The following is a 16,726-nucleotide window of genomic DNA, read 5'->3' as shown; positions in this document are numbered from 1 at the left end:
TGGGCAGGGTTGGTTTTGGGGGATGCAAATGGGAAGCCAGCTGCTCAACTGCAGGGCTCACGGCCTCCCCCCACCTGTTCAAGGCTGGGCCTGAGGAGTCGTGCTTAGGATTCCACCCCCCCCCCCCCCCAACGTCCCCGGTGCTTGGGCTTGGTCATCCCTGCGGGTCCCTAGGCTGACACACAGGCGAGTCAGGAGGCCACGCGCGCCTCCACAGCGCGCGGGGGGAGCCTAGGCGAGGGCTCAGAGCTCTGACGGCCGGGTCCCAGGGGGTCTCCCGTCTCCCAGACGCATTTCTAGGCCCAAGGAAACCTGCTTACAGAGCAGGGGGAAGCTAGATTCGTGGGCCGGTGACCAGAAATCAGGTAAGTCAACCCTGCAGGCGTGCAAGTGGGCGAGTGTCTCCTTTCTCGAGCAGGTGGCGAGGGAGGCTCGAAAGGTGGAGGACCGTGGCAATATGACACCACCGTCTACCCCGGGGCCTAGTCTGGCCAAGGCTTTCCTGCCTGGCAGCCTACTGGGAAGGCAGGGCAGAAGGCAGGAACAGCCGCCGCGCGGGGCGAAGGCCAAAGCAGCCGCCGCACTGCGACCCCACCCAGTGAGCCTGGTGTCCCGGTGTTCCCGTCCAGTGAGCTTCCTTGGGCAGCAGAGACTTTGCTACTGGCCGCTGGCGGGTTCGCAGCGCTCCCCTCCCCTCCCCTCCCCTCCCCTCCCCCAGCGCCCCTGCTCCCGCCTCCACTTCCGCGTTTCCATGCTCGGCCGGCGGATCAGGGGCCTCAGCCGGCGGGAGCTGCGGCTGCACCACCCAGGCCAACCCTCGGGGGCGGGGGGAGGAGGAGCTGGAGCGGGAGAAGGAAGTTGCCTGGCGGGAGGGGCGCGGTGGCGCCGGGCGCGTCGGGTTACACTGGCTCAACCTGCCGGGGAGTGACATCCACGCGCTTCTCGCTGCGAGTCCTAGGGCAGACGCTGTGATTCTGTGGGAGGTCCATTCTACCCCGGCCGGAGGAACCAGGTGCTCCTGCCCTCTCTTCCCTCGTGCCACTGGATTAGTCTCAGGTGTGTGCTCCGTGGGAGGACCCCCCCGCCCCGCCCCCCCTGTTCCTTCGCCGCCAGGGTTGTAGAGGTCCCTTTCAGATCCTGGCCAGTCCGTTTAGACTCCGATGTTGGGGTGGGTGGTGGCGGGAATCCGGAGATTTGGAATTGTTCCCAAGCAACACGGGCGGGGACCCATTCTTCTCTAGGGGCTAGCTGTTTACATTTTGTGGGGCGGTGGGATGTAGTAATACATTCGCCTATTTAGTTGAGTGGCAGGGCTTTGGGGGGAAGGGTTGGTATCTAACTAAAAGTTTACTGCAAACTTTTGGCTGTGGATATCGCTCCTCTGCTGAGGATCTAGGCTGCCTTTGGAGGCAAGAAAAGGAAAAAGTCTAGAAGGATGTTGAGGCTTCTATGAGATCCTTAGGTGCTGGAGGTTGACAGATCTAGGAGGAAGTGGAAGGCGTAAGCTGATGAAACAGCCTCCACTCCCCAAGTACTAACTTCTATCTAGCAAAAGAGATTTGCAAAGAATGCGTTGGCAGGAGGGTACAGCCTGTGAATGAAGTGCTTCTTAGCAACTGGTCTCCAGACTGCCTTCCACCTCATGCAGAAGGCCATTCGCTCTCCAACAGCGTTCCATGGGAGTTCCAAAGTAATTTACAAACACAAATTCTCACCAAGTCATCGTGGCACCGCCAACCGAAATTACACATTGTAAGTATCATGAATGGCAGCTATAGAAATAGCTAACGGCTAATTTAGTCAACTTATACTTGTACAACCAGGTGTGGGAAGGAAGAGTAAGTTACAACACGTTTTTACTGCTTAAAACCTAGCAGTTATAATCTTGCACATGTTCCAAGTTTAGGAGATACGAAGTTTCTTTTTGGAGTGTGGAAGGTAATGGTAATTGCCAAACTGGGGCCAAGCACTTCCTGGTAGTTGCTGAGTGCCTTAGTGTCAGAGTCCTATAGGTTTTGCTGGCCATCTGCTGAGAGCTGGATGCCTTTGCTCAATGGATACCATGTGTAACCTGGGGCACCTTATGTTGTGTTTCTCATTGGGGCATATGTCAAGTTGTGACATTCCTCAAATCAACTCTTTAAATAATTTCCCAGTTCCTTAGTGAATGATGAATAAAAGGTGGAATTTGGGGTTTGAGAACCAACACTGGTAGAGCTGTTCATTTTGATATCTCACATAGTCACTTCGTAAAGAAATTCTCAACAGTGTTAAAGCTGTGCTTCCTTTTTTCTCCCTCTAATTTATTATTTTTTATTTTTTAAGATTTTATTTTTAGAGAGGTGGAAGGGAGGAGATTTTATTTTTAGAGATGGGGAAGGGAGGAGGAAGAGAGGGAGAGAAACATCCATGTGTGAGAGCTGCTTCAATTGGTTGCCTCTTGCACTTTTGCAGCTGGGAACCTGGCCTACAACCCAGGCAGGTGCCCTGATTGGGAACTGAACCGACAACCCTTTGGTTCACAGGCTGGCACTCATTCCACTGAGTCACACCAGCCAGGGCTCTCCCTCTGATTTATTAAAAGATGCAATGGCGTGGCTTAGTAATTGACAGTAAGGCCACAGTGATACCAGCTGTTCAGTGAATTTTACACCCCTCCTCCACGTTTAGTTTTTGCAACTATTTAATCTCATGGATATTTAAAAAAAATTGAGTATCGTACAAAAATCATATTGGTGAACTATTGTAACTCCAAAAGTATCCAGTTTTGTAATTTGTTTTCTGTCTTTCCTCACTAGCACTGTTAACTCTGTGAGAGGACTTGGGTCAGCCTCACACTCTTGTATTTCTAATGCCTAGAGGGTTGACCAGCATGTAATAAGTGCTCAGTAAATGTTTTCTCAGTGAGTGACTAAACTGTAGGTCAAACTCTAGCTGAGTGTAGTAGGAGGAAGAAAATCAAACACTCTGACCTTAGGTAACCTATTTCAACTCACTGAGCCTCAATTATATCCTTGGGAAAATGTGGAAAAATAGTAGCTTCCTTCCTTCTTACATATTTTCTTTTTACACTTATAAAGAGAAGATTTGGGCAAAGAATGTAGTTAGCTAGGTAATTTAGTTCTTGCATGTTGTGCATGAATTATCTAGGCTTTCTCCTCTTTAATTTGGTGTGTGTGATTGGGGGCTGGAGGTGAGGAAGCCAGTTAATGACAACTATGGTTGTTAGAGAAGGGAAGTAATTTCTAGATCATTGCCCAATTTCTTTTCTATTATTATTTTTTGAAGGTGATGATGTTTTTGCGTCAGTTTTCCAAAACGTGGTTCTTTCTGTTTTGTCAATATCCGAACTCACTATGTTGTCCTAAGTGCAGAAACAGCACTTCAGAAAGAGCATTAGATATCAAATGTATGTAACACTGGGCTTCTTAATGAAGTTTTCTGTGGGCTTGTGCAGCATTATATAGTAAGAAGTGCTAGGTAAAGAAAATGAATGGTTTATCCTGCTTTTGAGAAGTTTGAATTTGTTAACAAGGTAAAACACATAGATGTAAAACAAGTAGAGACTAACAAAAGGTCTTGCATAATCATATACCCAGTGGTAGAATGTTGGCCTTTAACTCTTGTGGTTATGGAAGGGAGAAGTTAAAATGGGCTCAAGTACTGGAGACAGTTCTGTGGTGAAGAGAATGTCAGTTTAGCAACAGGGAGGCTTAAAGTTTCCTGAAGATAACAGCAAAAGAAGATCAGCTTTGTTTCAAGAATGTTTTTTCTATTTTGTATTTCAGTGTAGTAAAAAGCCAGCACAATTCTTTCAAAAAGTAACTTTCTATGGAAAAGTATATTAGAAACCTATGATAAAACTCTGTATGTAGTAAATAACACTTCTCACTATGTCTGTGAAGTTTTAAAGCCCGGGATTAGAGTTGCCACTTCTAACATTTTACTTGCATAAAATCCTGTCAGAGGGCCTATTACTGTATTGAATTGTGTGCAATGGGATATAGTTTTCATTTGAAGTTGTGGGGGAAAATTACTAGTCATTAGGTTTGGGACCTCCACAACTGGCTAATTTCAGGATTATTGTTTTGGGAAATAGAGAAGGACTGAATGGAACTAAACTAAGAAGTTATTATCAAAGTGGTTTTCAATGTCCATCAAAATATTTAGATAATAACTCCATCAGGACTCATCGCCTTGGAAGTAAGAAGAAAACTTGGAAAGTGTGCCATACAGGAAGAGGAAACTAATAAAGGGCATGTTGTATGTTTCCTTCTTTAGGGTTATTGACATGGTGGGGGAAAGAAATGTAGAAGGCAGAGATGATCAGATTCAACTTCAAGTGAGAAAGACAAGGGCTAAGGTGGCTGCAAGCCAGGAAATCTCTAACAACTTTAGAGGAGATCTGTTCTTGTATTATCTGACCAGGAATTGATCCCAGGTACTTTTAAGGAAAAAGAAACTCAGGGAGCTGATGGTTTAAATATCTGAGGATGTTTAGATAATACTTGTGGTCAGAGTTTGTCTAGAACTCTAATTGTGTATTGCTGGGGTCCAGCCTCCGCGGGGGGACTCAGGGTCCCCGAAGGATGCATGGCTAAGGAGGAGAGACTGAAGCCAGACACCTGGTGGGGTGCCAGAGGACAGCCAGGCTTTTTGGGCTTGACTGACTCACCGAGAAAAATCAATCTTTACTTTTATAGGGGAGGTTATACAACATTCAATGCATAGTGTGATTATTAAAACAGAAACGGTGACCATAGAAATAATTTCTAAAAACACAGAAGGTTTTACAGATCAATCATGTTAAACAAAGAAATAACTGAAAAGTACAGGAGGTCCCACAGATCAACCATATTAAACAAAGGTTATTTTGACCAAGAGGGTCATTAATCAGATAGCCAACGAAGCTATCTTTCAGGTGCCAATTAATAACTTAGGTATCTATTAAGATTCTAGGAATTGGTCTAAATTGAAAGGGTGCAAGGGGTGATTTGTAGGTATATAGGAATCAACTATTATTCATTGAGATTAAATTTATCTCAGTTAGGTAACTGTTTTTTTTGCCTAGGTTTTTTGATTATATGTCTTGGGGGGGGCATGTTTTGTGTTCCATGTATTTGTGTTTCCATATATTGAGATTATGATTTTCTTTCTTTTTTTTTAAAGATTTTATTTATTTATTTTTAGAGAGGGAAGGGAGGGAGAAAGAGAGAAACATCAATGTGCGGTTGCTGGGGGCCATGGCCTGCCACCCAAGCATGTGCCCTGACTGGGAATCAAACCTGCAATGCTTTGGTTCACAGCCCGCACTCAATCCACTGAACTATGCCAGCCAGGGCTGAGATTATTATTTTCAACTAGAACTCCTTGCTTCTATGCACTCCTGTCCAGGTTATGGGAGGGATAGTGGCTAATAAATCTTAAGCTTTCAAGTGGTGCCTCCCTAAGAAACATTCCTAGCAACAGCTTCCTTCAGCCTTCTGGCAGTTGGTCTGCCTATAGTTTAATTTTTGTCCTTAACTTCCCAGGTGGGGGAAGCAGGCAACCTTAGGGTTGCTAGGAGTCTCTATTCTGTGGTCAGCAAGTCATTTCTCGCAGAATCAGAGGCATCGTGCAGATTTTTTGTTACAGTGCACAAGTATCCAAAAATCCCACCACCTGTTGCTAGCAGGGACAGGCATACAGTAAGAGATAGACAGCAGATCCGACCACAGTCGCCTCTGCTGTGCAGATGCGTCTTATCCGACCTGACTGTGTCAATGGTCAGCTGTTGGTCAGCTCCTGACAGTGTATCCTGACGTGAATGTGACCATGATTTTTTTCCTTGTTTTCTAGAATTTTCATTTCTTGTTGGAAGGTCTTACTGGTTCCTTGGCTTAAATATTTCCTCCTATATCATATTTGTGCTCTTGTTTTCCATTTTTAGTTGAAAATTTTATGTTCTTTCAAAATCGGAGTTACGATTTATGCAGTGGATAAAACATGGTTTCTGAATTTAATTAGGTCAAGCTTTGGCCCTATTAATTTACTGAAATTAGTGGGAAAAATTAGTTAATAGAAAATATTTTGCGCCTAAATAAAAATTTGTTGTGACATACGTATAAACAAAACTTTAAAATGTGGCCATGGCTGGTGTACCTCAGTGGATTGAGTGCTGGCTGCGAACCAAAGCATCACAGGTTTGATTCCCAGTCAGGGCACATGCCTGGGTTGCAGGCCATGGCCCCCAGCAACCACACAATGATGTTTCTCTCTCTCTCTTTCTCCCTCCCTTCCCTCTCTAAAAATAAATAAATAAAATCTTAAAAAAATTTAAAATGTTATTTGGGGATGTCTTTTAATTATTCAGGCAAATTGATATTAACACTGATGTAATTTATTTTTTAATAGTGAGATACTATTAATGTGTGGGGACTTTTGAGCAATTACTACTTAATTTCAATTTTTTAAGCATATATGTGTGTGTGTGTGTATATATGTATATATATATATATATCCTCACCTTAGGATATCCTCACTGATTTTAGAGAGGAGAAGTGAGGGAGAAAGGGAGAGGAACATTAATGTGAGAGAGGAACATCAATTGGTTGCCTTTTGGAGGCGCCTGGACCAGGGACCAAACCTGCAACCTAGCTATGTGCCCTGACCAGGAACCAAGCCCACCGACCATTCAGTTTGCAGACTGATGCCCAACCAACTGAGCTACACCAGCCAGGGCAAGCCTCGTATTTTTAACATAGTGATATGTCCTCTGTGGAATCTCATACTTGAGTATCTACGTATATTCTGTGAAAAACTTTAATATAACAGAGAAAATAAACCCCATAAACTAACAGAGAGACTGTTTTCTGAAAATGAGATTTCTAGAAGCTGCTGCTGTCAAATCAGGCAGCCTCTGAGTATGACTTGTTGACATAGCTTAGAAAGCTTTATTACTCACCCTAAGTCTGGCAGTGACCTCTGCCAGTGGTTAGACACAACAGGAACAAAAGTATGTTCAAGGTAAATATTTAGGGAAATTTTGGTTAACATTTTATGCAATTATGATTTTATTAATGTGCAATAATCTCCTAAATGCATTTGAAAAATGGTAAAAATACTGCAGCTCAGAGTACTAGGTTCTCAAAAGTCATTTTCTTTATTTAAATGGCATAAAGGATTTTTTTTCATTGTGGTAATGTCAAAATTGCTTTGATCTTATCACTCTCTATTCCACCCTTCTGTGGCTCACTCTGTCCTATTGGATCAAGTTCTGAATACTTGTCTTGGAATTTATGGACTTCTCCAGTCTTTCCCCAAGTTTAAGTTTCTTCTTTTATCTTCCTTACAATCCAACCAAAATGGACTACTTGGAATTCTCTTAATCTGTATTATTCTTCCTGCTGACCCTATGCTAATGCTCTTTCTCCTACTTTACCATTTTGAAATCCCACCAATCCTTGAATGCTCTGGCCACTGGCTGCCATTTCATGATGCTTTACCTCACAGACCCAGTCAGAAGTGTTACGTACATTTCTTTTTCGTCTTAAATTCTGTGTTTTAAAAAGTTTAAGTGTAGTTGGCATATTAGCTTCAAGTGTACAATGTAGTCATTTGACATTTATATCTACCTTACAATGTGATCACCACACTAAGTCTAGTAACAATCTGTCACCATGCAAAGTTATCACAGTATTATTGACTATATTTCCCTTCGGGGGTGGCGTGTTATACTCACTCCCTTACACCCCTCCCCTCTGGCCACCATCAAATTGTTATCTGTTTTTATGAGTTTCTTTTTATTTTGTTTGTTTGCTTTTTTAGATTCCACATATAAGTGAAATCATGTAGTATTTGTTTTTCTCTGTCCAACTTATTTCACTTAGTGTAATACCTTTAGGTCCATCTATGTTAAACAAATGGCAAGATTTCATTTTTTCTTTTATGGCTGAATAATATTCCATTGTAAATATATACTACATCTTTACTATTTATCTGTCATTGAACACTTAAGTTGCTTTCCCATCTTGGGTATTATAAATAATGCTGCAGTGAGTATGTATATTTCCTAAATCCTTTAACTACTCTTTTTATGGCACTCACAAATCTCACATTTACTTCTGTGTGTGATAATTAAACATACACCATTTCCTTTCCCACAGAATATCATGCATAACGAAAGCCGGGTCTCACACAGTCTTGTACACCTCACATGCCCAGCCCATGTGTATTTCATGTTGGGGACAGTGAGTAAATAGTTGTTGAATGAATGATTATCTCATAATTCATTCATCACATAGTTACTCAAGAAATAAGTGGTAGAAATGGGTTGCATGTGGTTAGACATTAGGTAACACACAGGCAGGTGCATCTCAGATAATCAGTTAAGCTGGATACTTTATCTTTTTCAGGCCTCCCCTATCTCCGTACATGTTTGGCAGTTTTGATATCTAAAGGATATTTAGGAGGGAAGGAAAATTGCACTTGAGCCAGTTATATAAGCCATTCCTGAAAATCATTGGAGGAATGTACAAATGAGGAGGTCATATAATATCCCCTGAGGGCTCAGCTCCTTTTGACAGAGCTCTTAGGTTCCCTTTGCTTCACTCATTTCTCCCTTCTCCCCCAGTTGCCCACTTAATCCAGTCTCCTAAGAAAGAATCCAGAAAATAAAGTCATAACAAGATGATTGATAAAACTAACTTGCCAACTTCTCAAAAGTTTCTGGATTCTAAGGGGACAAAACCTTGGGAGCCACTTACGTAGGCTAAGTAGAAAAGTTTTTGGGAGCAGTGTTTGCTTTTCTGCCTCCCTGAAGTGACATCATAGCCATTTAAGTGTGGCTTTGGTCAGTCTCTGATATGTTCAGTTTCTTTCTCTATAAAATGAGGTGGCTGGACTGCTTGGAATTTAAAGCCCATCAAAAAGCATTGAGTGTTTTATTACTCTGTCCTGCTCAAGGGGAATGTAGTTTCAGCCAGTGGGTTCTGTTCACTGCTGGACCCTAACTTTCCCTCTTAGTTACCTGAGTCTGGGATTTGCTTCTCTCAGCCTCTCTAGATGTAGCATCTGCATCTGGAAGATGCTGTGTTCCTTGATCTCCCTCCTGGCTTATGTGCATAGGCTCTGTCATAGCAAGTATATTTTCACTTACTTCTTTCATTAATATTTGCTAGTATTAACCTCTTTACCCCACTCTAGCTCACCATTAAATAGCTGGGATATTTATCTGAAAATAGAGATTCACTGAATTTTAAAATAGGAAGGGGGCTAGAGAGCTAACCCAACTCTATCTTTTTATTATTTATAATAAATAGTAATAAGTATCATTTATTGAGTAATCACTATGTTCCAGGCACCGTGCTAAGTACTTTGTGCACATCATTTTATCTATCAACTCCCTGGAAAACTGTGTAAAGAAACAGAATCATGAGAGAATCCCTCTTGCTTATCTGTAATGTCTTCCTTGAATTTTGCTACTTTGGATTCCTGTACTTGTTGAACTTTACCTTTTAATACTTCCACTTTCTAATACTGTACCCTTTGGTTCAACATTTTCCATCTGTGATGGTGAACTTGTTCAGACATTGGATGGGTAGCACAGTATGCCCTCCTAAAACAATATTCCTTTTGATTTGACTTCTAGGAATCCATGACATTGTTAAAATCATCTTTAGTCTTAACAGATGTGGAAACAACCCACAATTTGATATCAACCTGCTTTTTGTATGCCTACACCTGGGTTTGTGAATGATGTTACGAAAATGAACACACTCATGCCAATTGGTACTACATACAAATTTATGTTCTCCAGCTGCAGTCATGAGATAATTCTTGCACCTGTTCCTAGACAGTGCCTTTTCCTATTTCTTGCCATAGGTTTTCTGAATCTATGGCCTTTTCTTCGACCCTTTTACCCTACCTGTGGATTTTTTAAAATCAGAAAATGATCAATGGTGGTTAGAACAGACTAAACTGTCATAACAGAAAGACATGAAAGTAGAGTAAAGCACAAACACAGCAGGTCATGTCTTGGTTGGTGGTGAATGGGTTCCCTCCCCTGGATGACTGAGGCACCCTGGAACCTTGTATTTTGCGACTCTGCCATCCCGCAGAGCATGATTTTCAACCTTGTCCGTCTTACAGTGCACATAAGCTAATTACCAAAATTCTGTGGCACACCAAAAAATATATTTTTGACTGATCTGACAAAAAATAGGTATAATTTTGATTCATTCACACCAGATGGCTATTATTGTGTTGGCTGTTGTCATTTTTTAATTTGACAATCTGAAGGAAAAGAGGTCCAAATAGTCAGGTATTGCATGTTTTAAAAATAGTTGTGGCATATCAGTTGAAAATCACTGCCTTAGGTTGTTTTTTCCAACTTCACCCAGCTAGTGGAAGGTGAACGAGAAGAAGCATATCCACTTTCTGAATGCTTTGTCTTGAAATGAATGTATCAGTTCCACTCACCATTGGAAGGAAATCTGGTGCATAGACACACTTATTAGCAAAGGGAAATTAGCAAATGTACTCGAGCAGGGGGCCCAGGAAGAAGAGCATATTGGTTTTTTTTAGTGAAGAATTAACTATCCCCCTCACAGTGTTCTTGAATCCTATTATACTGAAAAAATGGAAATATTTCAACTTTTAGTATTTTCTCTCCTTTCCTCATCTTCCATGTTTCTGAGTCTACCAACTCTATGAGTTACTACCAATGTTGAGGTAGAGTTATCCAAAGTCGATGCTTTCCTCAGTACTTCCCATCCCATCAGATGGCTTACTCTGTGAAATTTCTCCATGTTCACCTGCATTTTTAATAATTACAAGAATGCTCAAGATTCTCCCAGCACAAAAACAAACCATAGTGAAAACCAGATCTATTCCTCCACCTTGCACTCCCCTCTTGCTATGTGCTCACTTCCTCCTTTCTTTCAAGCTATGCTTCCTGAAAGTGAAAGTGTATTTTATGTCGTTTTTCTACTTCTGCATCTTCCAATTACTCTACAACTGTTGGAAATTTGGCTTCTACCTTAGATGAATCTGTTCTTGTTGTGATTATTGGTGTCCTCCTAGCTGGCAAATCAATGGGACCTTATTGCTTGAAATTTCTGTGATGTTGCTCATTCCTCCTTTATGAAATTGAACTTTCTCTAGACTACTGTGATTCTTTGGTTTTCTTTTGGACTACTCCTTATGGATCTTCCTGAGGATTCTTCTTGATATTGGCATTCCCAAGGTCTGTTCCTTCATTCACTCTGTTCTCATTGCAGATGCTCTCTGCACCATCAAATTTATCTACTACATCTCATTTCAATGCTTCTCAAGTCAACATCACCAACCAGAGCTCTTCCTTGAGTTCATACTCAGTGGACATTTCTACTTGGATGTCACACAGTCAAGACAGGACTCGCCATCTCTCCCCACTCTCCAAAAGGTTACATTTATTATTTGAGGAACCGAACCATAAACTGAGAAAGGGAGGATTGGGAGAGAAGCAGATTGATGGGAGATATAAAATTCTGTTTTGGGTTGTGTTAGGATTGAGGCACTTATTGGAAATTTCTTGGAAGATGTCAGGCAATTGGATAAGTGGAGTTTGAGTTGGGAGATTCTGTGTGGGGTTTTGGCTGAAGATACAGAGTTAAGTGTTATTTGTGTATAGGTTGTATTTGATCCTGGATGGACTTAACCATGGAGAATGTACAGATGGGGAAGGGGGTCACTAGGAGCACTGAATTATATAGAAGAGGAGGAGTTGCCAGTGTGAAAGGAAGGAAATCAGGAGAGGTGGTATCCCTGAAGTTGAGTTCAAATACTTTTTAAAGGGGATGTGTCAGTTGTAGAGATTGCATTTGGTAGAAGGAGGTCATTTGCTTTTTTTTGTTTGTTTTAAATTTTTTTTAAAGATTTTATTTATTTATTTTTAGAGTGGGAAGGGAGGGAGATAGAGAGAGAGAGAGAGAAACATCAATGTGCGGTTGCTGGGGGTTATAGCCTGCAACCCAGGCATGTGCCTTGGCTGGGAATCGAACCTGTGACACTTTGGTTTGCAGCCCGCGCTCAATCCACTGAGCTACGCCAGCCAGGGCTTGCCATTTGTGGTTTTAACAATCCAACATACAGTTTAAGTAGAAGCTGGGATAAAAGGTTATTAGACTGAGTTGTGGAAGTAGAGACAGTGCTTACAGACAACTCCTTAAAGAAATTTTGTTGTGAAGAAAACCTGGAAATAGAAAAGTTCTTGGAAGGAGATGTTGGTCAAGGGAGTTCAGTAAGGGAGAGTGTGTTAGCACTAAAGAGTAATAGCATGAGCTTAAGTAGAGAAGAAACGATAGAATGATTAAGGAATGAGGAAAAACTGCTGAAGACAGGAGAGAGTGATGTATAACTGTTGGAGTATGAATCTTAAAGAATCAGGAAGTGGGGAGATCTAGGGCACAAATTGACTCGGACACCAGCCCAGCATGTCCTTGGTGTTATGGATGAGATATGAAACAAATTCAGATGGACTACCAAGTGCTGTGGAGGAAAAGGGACGTGGAGGAAAAGGGATGGCAAGGCTTCTGTCTCAATGGAAGAGCAAGCCTGGGGGCGCCTTGGCCACTCTCTCAAGAGGAGAGCACCCAGACCCTTGCCCTGACAGGCTTTTATTGGATTCAATTTGCATAGGAATACAGGGTGTATACGTAAAGCTCATCAATCATTGTCAGGCAGAAATGATTAAACAATAGATAATATTCAGAGAACTCTGAGGTCCTATTTTGAGTCAGGGTCAGATAGCTGAAGAGCCATAAAATGAGGAACAAATTCACTTCCTGCTTGCTCCCTTATTATTTAAATTGAGGGCATTAGCAAAGTAGGTTTCACAGGATTTTACATATTCTTTCTTAGGCCTGATTGCCCTAGGGAAACTGCCCTTTCCAGCACAGGGTGGTACCCACCTCCAGCATTGTTTCAGGCTTAAGGCATTGTTTCAGGCTTAAGTCAGGCAGAGGAAGTAAGGCAGCCAAGAGATTAGGAGACTTCTTGCAGACAGAACGAGGACTCAGACTTTGTCAAAGCCAAGGGGCAAGGCTCCATCACCCCCCTTTTCTATAGCCCCCCAAGTCCTTCCCTGGGGTGTCCCGTGATCATGCCTGTCTTAGGTCGTCCCTCCCTTGAGGAATCTTAACCCATCATTGGCTAACCCATCAAGCATTGGGGGCCAGGCAGGGTGAAGTAAAAGGAGCAGAGGCAGCACCCCTGCCAGGGAGATAAACTTTGTCTCCTTAGTGTCTTATGGTCCCAAGGTTGCTCACTCAGCCTTAGCCATGGGGCAGTTACAACTCCTGAAACCAGGCAGGGCAGTTCCCAACAACAAATGAAGAGGTTTGTGGTTACATTTGTAGTAAAAAGAAGGACTGCAGAGCCCTGGCTGGTGTGGCTCAGTGGATTGAGCGCCAATCCTGTGAACCAAAGGGGCACCAGTTCGATTCCCAGTTACTACACATGCCTGGGTTACAGGCCAGGTCCCCAACAAGGGGCGCATGAGAAGCAATTGCACATTGATGTTTCTCTCCCTCTCTCCCTCCCTTCCCCTCTCTAAAGTAAATAAATAAAACCTTTAAAAAAAAAAGGACTGCAGAGAGAATAGGTAGATACTGAAAGCTCATGGTTTGGGTGGTGGGAAGATGCAGTTTTATTTACCAAGAAAGTGTGATAATGTTGGGTTGGGGAGGGGTGAAACTGGTTTGGGAAAAAAGATTTGAAATGGCTATTTTGAAACATCTCTGGGAAGTGCCAGTTAGAGATTTTCAGCCATGAATCTGAATTGAGGCTAGTTGTGGTTATGTGTTTTTTTCTCCAAGAATTTCTTCAGGTGGAGGCTTGGAGCTGGCAAATGGTTGGGCTTAATTTGAGGATTAGCCAGGTAATTGAGAAACAGGAAGAGAGGACCAAGGGACTTAAGGGTGCTTACAAAGGAGAGATGATGATGATGGATCTTGACCCTAAACTGAATAAATGAAAATGAGGGTGTAAGTAATAGTGGAAGAAATGGTAGGGTCAATAGATTGGAAAGCAAATACTGCCAAGAAGATGCTGGAATACCAGAATAGATGATCTGGAAGAAGGGAAGTGGGTGTTCACAGTGTGAGATGCTCGAAGTCTCAGAGCTGGTGCTGGTAATCAAGATGTCAACTCAGAGGTTATAACAATGAGAGTGGGTGGCTGAGATGAGGTCAGAGAGATCGTCAGAGGTGAGGTGGTTTAGGAACTGGAGGCTCCATGGAAATGCAGAGGACAGCAAGAGTGAAGAGAGGTACCAGTTTGGAAAGGGAAACAGCCCGCTGCTCAGGTCATTAGTGAATGAGGGCAAACAGCAGTAGGTGAGTGGATAACAGTGAGATGGGATAATCGGCTGTAAAGTGTAATGACATGAACTTTAAAGCAGGTAATATTTTTGAAAGAGTATAGAGAAGAAATTGGAAGGTAAAAGGAGAGACACTTAATCTATCTCCAGTCTGGGGGATTTTTGGGATAGGAGCTGGGATGTTACTTAAAGTGTTTACAACTCAAGTGGAATGGGAATCACAGATGCAAGTTTTCAGTCTGGCAGGGTGCTGGGTGCCTTTTGTGAAGCTAGGCATTAACTCTTTAATCACTGAGTCATAGGATGGTCTCAGGAGAGGGTCTGCTTACCATCTGGTTCAGGGACATTTTGATATTTCAGCAACTGGTACAGCCATCCTTATTTATACTGGCTGAACATCCAACTTAAATGTGAGTGTATAAACAATCTTCCCTTGATGGAATGCTGGAAAAACAGTGTTAATAGGCTTCAGCCTTAAAATTCAGGTTAAATCTTGCCTTCTCTCTGTTTTCAGCTTTTGCATAATGAAAGGAACATTCAGAGCAGAGAACAATATGGAGTTTGTGGAGGGTGGATATTGAGTTTCAGAGGACAGAATGGGCAGTGGGGAGGGCTGAGAAGGCGAGAAATGGGGCAGATTGGGCTTCTGGTGAGAACTGAGGTAAAGAGGATTGTGAAGCATGCTGGAATTAGTCCTGTGATGTCTCGGAGGAAGCTGGGTGAAGACCTTGTGGCAGCTCTTGTTGACTTGGTGGCCAAGGTGAGCAAAAGTCTCCTCAGAGTTTCTGTAGCCCTAGGGCATCTCCTAATGGTCTGGTGGCCATCAGGGATTAAAGGCCTCCTTGGGACTGCTTGCAAGTGGCCAGGAGCACCAGTTGCTCTGTAGGCCTCTTCCCAGCCAAAGTGGTGGTGTGATCCTTGAGGGTGGTGCTTTCTCCTACTTGGCAGAAGCTAAGGGGTGCTGCTGCGGGGCTCGGGGGGTGGGCAATCATCTTAGCAGTCTTCCCTCCCAAATGTGTGTAGACTCATGCTCCCCACTCCATTGTCACTGTGATAGGTTTGGCATACATACCCTTAGGAGTTTATTTCTGGATGTTTACATTCAGTCTCCTCTGATTTCCCTGCTCCCAGATGCATTTCCTTTCAGTTTGTCTCCTAACCCTGCTTCAAGGAACTAGGAATGGGAGAATGGTTTTCTTTAAATTCAGTGTGATTCGGTTTAATCCTACTAGGAATGTTGTAAGAACTAGGAATCCTACTAGGAATATAACATGTATAAACTGAACTAGCACAGTATATAACCAACAAATATACTAAAAAGCCTCCCTTGACAATTCATTGTCTACTGGACAAAGGCCCAAGTCCTCTGAACTGCATATAACATCTCCAAAGATTTACCCCTGTTCATTCTCCTCACCTTCTCACTTACGAGTACTGACTGCATAGCATCCTATGCTCCAGGCATATCACACCCTTTTGTTCTTGAAAATGGAATATTCATTCATATCATCATGTCTTTGCCTCATGTTCAGCCTGCACCTAGTGAACCTTCAACCTTTGAGTTAATTATTGCTTTCTCTGCAGACCTGTCCCGATGATGTTTCCTATCTTCCCTTCCCCCCAGGGTACTTACTCCCTTAGCTCCTTTCCCAAACCTTGTATGTATAACTTGTATGTTCTCTAACATACATGTTTTAGAATCTTCTCTAAGCTATGAATTTCTTAAAGCCAGAAATTATAAATTATTCATCTTTGTTCACTCTCAGTCTAACACACTAGGTGCCCAATGAATATTTGTTGAATAAATGGAAATTCAATACATATTTAAGTTTACTTACTGCCTTTCTGTTGTGAAGTCTAAATTATATTTTGCTCATGCTCTTTTTTCTTCAACAGTGGAGGCAAATGTTTTGATAAAGTAGAGGGTGAGTGCAGAAGAAAGTTGATGGCTATGAGTTCAGATGGGAGGCATACTGTTACTTTTCTTTTCCGGAGTGACTTTTATTTACTTGAGTTATGTAGTGATTCTCCTCACACTTTTTATTGTTTTATTCTGAATTGGAATACTAAACTTAAGTTGCTTAAAATTAAAGTATAGTTGACATACAATATTATATTAATTTCAGATTTACAGCATAGCGATTCAATATTTACATACGTAGTTATGTGATCACCATACTGTGCCTAGTAACCATCCATCACCATGCAGTTACTACAAAATTTTTTAAAATTTTTAATTGATTTTAGAGGGAGAGAGGTAAGGGCGAGGGGAGAGAGAGATATTTATTGTTTCACTCATTGATGCCATTCATTGGTTGATTCTTGTATGTGCCCCAACCAGGGACGGAACCTGCAACGTTGTGCACTGGGATGATGCTCTAACCAAGT

The 16,726-nt window shown here is 42.3% G+C and overlaps 1 protein-coding gene across 5 annotated transcripts in view; it reads left to right on the top strand.

Moving 5' to 3' along the window:
• Positions 1-240: 240 nt before the first annotated feature.
• Positions 241-16,726, top strand: part of GPD2 (glycerol-3-phosphate dehydrogenase 2) — a 143,534-nt gene continuing 127,048 nt past the window's right edge. Inside the window, exons 1-2 of one of the 5 annotated variants that reach the window (XM_045857142.1) lie at positions 768-1,056; positions 1,671-1,752. The gene's annotated coding sequence lies outside the window, so the exon portion shown is untranslated. Of the gene's footprint in view, positions 366-767; positions 1,057-1,580; positions 1,753-16,726 lie in introns of those variants that run through there. The other 4 variants (XM_045857048.1, XM_045856968.1, XM_045857225.1 and 1 more) reach the window with 4 other exon arrangements.

Source organism: Phyllostomus hastatus, unplaced genomic scaffold (assembly GCF_019186645.2).
Source record: "Phyllostomus hastatus isolate PE091 unplaced genomic scaffold, TTU_PhHast_1.1 phas_contig_1, whole genome shotgun sequence".
NCBI lineage: Eukaryota > Metazoa > Chordata > Mammalia > Chiroptera > Phyllostomidae > Phyllostomus > Phyllostomus hastatus.
This window is presented reverse-complemented; position numbering and strand designations above follow the sequence as displayed.